Source organism: Coenobita brevimanus, chromosome 80 (assembly GCF_032717465.1).
Source record: "Coenobita brevimanus isolate Jiangsu-jjx chromosome 80, ASM3271746v2, whole genome shotgun sequence".
Taxonomy (NCBI): Eukaryota; Metazoa; Arthropoda; class Malacostraca; order Decapoda; family Coenobitidae; genus Coenobita; species Coenobita brevimanus.
In genome coordinates, this window is record NC_137033.1 from 51,566,723 (window position 1) to 51,572,287 (window position 5,565).

General features: G+C 39.4%; 1 pseudogene; it reads left to right on the forward strand.

Annotated features, from left to right (window-relative positions):
- The first annotated feature begins 1,875 nt into the window (after positions 1 to 1,875).
- Positions 1,876 to 2,008, forward strand: LOC145409427 (5.8S ribosomal RNA; annotated as a pseudogene).
- The last annotated feature ends 3,557 nt before the right edge of the window (positions 2,009 to 5,565 follow it).

Consider the following 5,565-nt stretch of genomic DNA (forward strand, 5'->3'; position numbering starts at 1 on the left):
CTCTGCACCACGACGACGTGAATCAAAAGGAGGGTCTAGGCTAACGGATTCCCCCATCATCCAGTTGCTAGGGGTCTTGTAGGCTTTACCTAGCAACCATCATGATGGGCGCCAGCATGATAGGGCCCAAAAATCCCTGCCAAGCCGGCGCGGCGTCCGAGGGAGGACCTCCTGGCAAAACTGGGTCAGTGTCAGGCAACAAGTACCGACTCCTATCCCTCTTCCTTCTCTTGGTACGCACGAGGTTGTTTTGTACCGGGAAGCGACACAAACCCCACCCCTCCCAAGTCAGGAGAGGGCTCACCACTAGCCTATGGACAGGGGCGTGGAATCTCCGAATATGGTTATCCAACCTCAGAGTTTTCCTTCTCCTAGGTAGATTGCCAACCAAGGCTAACGAGCTCCACCTAGCCTACTTGATGGCTGTTGGCATAATTATAAGTACGTATATGTATATCTATCCATCTATCTATCTATCTATCAATCAATCAAACAATCAATCAATCTATCTGTCTATATATATGTAGATAGATATATATATATATATATATATATATATATACATATATATATATATATATATATATATATATGTGTGTGTGTGTGTGTGTGTGTGTGTGTAATAAGAGGTTTTATATATATATATATATATATATATATATATATATATATATATATATATATATATATATATATATATATATATATATATAGATAGATAGATAGATAGATAGATAGATAGATAGACAAATAGACAGACAGATATACATATAGATACAGATATATATATATATATATATATATATATATATATATATATATATATATATATATATATATATATATATATATATGTGTGTGTGTGTGTGTGTGTGTGTGTGTGAATAAACCGAAAACGATGTTATAATAATAGGTAATTCCTTGTCATTATCACGATTTGTTTTCGAAGGAAGGACAAAGAAAGAAATGCACAAATTAATTTACTTCTGTTTGTACATCCTCTCAAAACAAATCTTTACTTAAGGATGACAAATTATCATGAGTTTCCAAGAGGCCAGCAAGTACGAATAAACTTTGAACTCCAACACTGACGCTACGCAAAATAGTCTTCCGATGCCTAAAGTAAGTCATGTGTGCAGTTTATTGAAATTTAATTACTAACACACACAAACGCATTCACACCCCTCACAAAACACACACACACACACACACACACTCTCTCTCTCTCTCTCTCTCTCTCTCTCTCTCTCTCTCTCTCTCTCACACACACACACACACACACACACACTCTCTCTCTCTCTCTCTCTCTCTCTCTCACACACACACACACACACACACACACAGAAACGCTTACATTTTCTATTATTAACACTGGAATTTTAGTCCATTACAAAAAATAACCTCAGTCACCTCACTAATATGACCACGGTCCAATCAAAATAGGGACCATCAAAACGCATATCTGAAAGCATTGGTACATTTGAGTCCTGCAGCACCACGGCCATTAATAACACTGGGTGGCGGTGTGTATTGCCAAAGCCTCTCGTTAACAGGAATATGTGGGTCGCTGGAGGCAATCATGCACACTTATTGACAAATTATATCATGCCATACATCCGCCAGCCTACCCACCTCCCCCTTTATTCATTTATAGCACTTCCTGTCCTGTTTGAACATTGTCTATAATGTTTTGGAATTTTTGTTTGCCTGTTGTATTGTGCATGTTTTGTAATAGGACTGTGCTTTATTAAATCAAGTAATCCATCAGTGAGTCTACTCTCTCTTATTTATTCTTCTGTCCCTCTTTCCTTCTGTTATCTCCCTGCACCAACACCACTGGTATATGAGGTGTTGGTGCAGGGAGAAAAAAGAAGTAAAGAGGAACAGAGGATCTCTTGGCTCGTGGGTCGATGAAGACCGTAGCTTACTGCGAGTCGGTATGTGATACACATTTTCAGATACACTAAGTCGAATGCACATTACGCAGGCCAAGATCGAGTGAGAGAACAGGTCTGATCGTTTTGCCTCCCCCGCGCACCTTGGTGACGTCATGCGGTACATTACGCGGGGGTTCAGAGAAAACAAGTAAAGGGGATGGGTAACTGCGACAATTTACCACAATTTGTTAAATTATGTTGTCGCCCTCGCCATTGTTTAATATAACTATATTCGGTGTTAATCCTACTATTGTTACTGAATGCTTCCTAATTTATGGCTTCAATATTTTAAACTTCTTAAGCAGAGTATATGAACTTGGAATATCTGAATTCATCATTTGTACCAGTCTTATCGTTTCCATTATGGTGGTGATGAAACATTATTGCTGTTCATTCATTAGTGTTAAGGCTTTTCATCATCTTCATCATAACTATTAACATACCTTTTATCATCGTCAGCATCACTGTCACTACCGTAGCTCTCCCAATTTCTATAAATTACATCATCACACACACATATTCCGACAAATAAGGCTGCATAGGACACTAGAAACACAAAGTACCTTCATCGTTATTTACCGTGATTACAGCTACCATTATCACCATCATCATCACTGTTATAATAATTACCATCACCAGAATCACCAATGCATCACTACTATAATTCCCTCGGCTTCTACAGTATGCCTGTCTTACCACTATAACCACCATCATCATAATCATTATTGTGTCACTTCCCATTAGTTACTTCAACTTCCATACCAGTCGTTTTCACATATATATTTCAGGCAAATAAGGGAGGGAATGGAAGGCACTACAAACACAGAGTGAACTTTTTACAACTTTTCTTAAAACATAAGAAAAAATGATAACAGTAGGCTGACTGGTCCATGTTAAGCAGCTCCTGCAAGACTGTGACTACACTAATAACACGGCAAAAGAGTAACATCTTCAAACACAAAGTGAACTTAAACAAAAGAAAAAATTATAACAGCAGTAGGCTGATTGCTCCACGCTAAGCCGCTCCTGCAAGGCTGTGACTACTCTAGTAAAAATTTTATTTGGTTGTGTTTTGATTTGACCCGAGAATTCAAAATTTCAAATGTGTCTAGACTATCTTACAAACTTTGAATGGCCCCGTTTTTAAATTAATCTACACAAATAACTATATATACTCGTATTTTATTTTGGTATTATACTCGTACTTTATTTTGGCAATAATTTCTTCAGTCAGTTATTGTAACCCTTATTGCTAATAATGACTGCACTCGGACAACCAGTCGGTTGCAAGGTTACGTTTTAACCTCGGTAAGTTGACTGTTGGGACTGCAGTGACCTTAAGTTTCTTCAGATTGGCAGGAACTGGTAGATTCAAGAGTTCATACTGAAGGTGTCTCTTATAAGCAGAGGGTTCAAAATGTAGACTGCAGATGCGTGCATTGCAGACATTAATATTATCTCTGCCACAAAGATAAATCCACCTTTTTTTTTCAATTCCTCATCCTTTGGGAAACGATATAAATGTATAATTTCATTCTCCTTATTTTTTCGCTGCCAGGATGTGCACCCGTAAACTGAACAGCACACCATTAGCCAAGCTTGGAGTGAAAAGTCAGGAGGAGCTGGGGATGTTCACCCAAGGAGAGTCTAAGTCCAACTGATCGCCTTGACCCTACTGGAGTGGCGGGCTAAGGTGCCACGTGATGTCATGCGCAGAGCGGTATGATTTTTAAACAGAAATGATCAGACCTTGTATCTCAGTAGGTCTTGACGCAGGCTTGCCCCGTGGGGTAGTCAACACTCTCGAACGAGGGTCATAGATGACCTTTCCAGCCTCTCTAGTGAGAACCGGTATAGGCTAAATAGCGTTAGCCAGAGAAGGGTGAACTGGTGCATTGTTAATAATAACTATCAACAAGTTTCGCCACTGAAGTCCTTCAGCCACAGTGAATCATTATATGGTGATAACCAGTAATGAACCCACACGTGCTCCAACGTGTCAACAAGTGGGTTGGCGGAAGGTAAAACAACTAGCTCAAGCGACAAACTGGTCACCCCTTAAGGGCTTATGGCGTCTGGCTATAAATAGATACGCAGACCAACATCACTTGCAAAATTTTGAATGTGTGTGTGTGTGTGTGTGTGTGTGTGTGTGTGTGTGTGTGTGTGTGTGTGTGTGTGTGTGTGTGTGTGTGTGTGTGTGTGTGTGTGTGTGTGTGTGTGTGTGTGTGTGTGTGTGTGTGTGTGTGTGTGTGTGTGTGTGTGTGTGTGTGTGTGTGTGTGTGTGTGTGTGTGTGTGTGTGTGTGTGTGTGTGTGTGTGTGTGTGTATCCGCTTCAACTGCTAGCTGCTACTGACTAGAGGCTAGATGCTGGCGGCTGCATGTGAAATAATGACATTACGGGTTCTGTACAAAATAAGCTAGACTCTCTTATCACCAAAGCCACGACATATTTCCTAGTTAATACGAGGATAAAACTTCAGCTACACCACCTGTAATTAAGATATTCTGCGTTAGTCCAGCATCAACCCGAGGTGGCAGTGGAGTGGATAAAGAATGGACTGAACAGTAGACTGCTGACAGACCGGATACTGGGACAGAGAACAATGTTGGGAATAGTCTTCCTTACACAGTACCTACAGATATTTCACACTACCTACTGACATATTTTAACCATCGAAGCTAATTACATAAATACCAGCCATGAAAGAGATAGGCCTAACCTGTAGTAAGTACGGGCGGTGGGTATTAGCGCCAAAGTGGTGAGACGTGAATGCGTGTGCTGGACAGAAGTACTCGACCTAGGGGAACCGAATGTCTGCACACTGCCAGTATCGCAGGAAGACATGGTCACTTGGTAATTAGAATTTATTTATGTGATCTGATACTGATTAAGGGAGAAGTCTTAAACTGGAGGGGTTAATTATGGCCTTCGTTAACCCTTCATTTCCAGAGGTCATTCCTAACATACATGAAGTCTGGAGGAATATACCAAAATAGGATGTCATCGTTGTGAAGGGATTGGATTTTCACAAAATACCATTCAACTATTTATCTCCAATAGGTTGACATTTTATACTTTATTCTTACTAAAGGCCAACAACTTCATTCATCAAACGCCTTACTATTAGGCTACTTTCCTGATTTGTTGAAATGTATTGTGTCAGCAAGAACAATATATTGACGTCCTCAGGTTGAATGGGTTTGTATCTAAAAACCAAAAAAACAAAAAGTGGATCCCATATCCAGTACTTATTTACTCCAAACAAGATCCTTTTTTTTTTTTTTCTCTCTCTCTAGATAGATAGATACATAGATAGACAGATAGATAGATAGAGACAGATATATAGATAGATATAGATAGACAGATACACATCAGTATATATAAAACTGGCTAGACACTCAGTATGTGTAATCTAAACTATACTGTATATAACCAAAGTGTAAAGTATAATAAACCTATAATGTGTGTAACCCAAGTACCCTTTGTGCCCAAACTTCAAATACCTTTGTCCGTATCATTTACGCAGCTCGGGACAGCCACGTTATGCTTTTACAGAACAATATCGTATTCCACAAAATTATTTTCCTAAACGCTCTGTTATAATCTCGCGTTAGTTACGTTCCA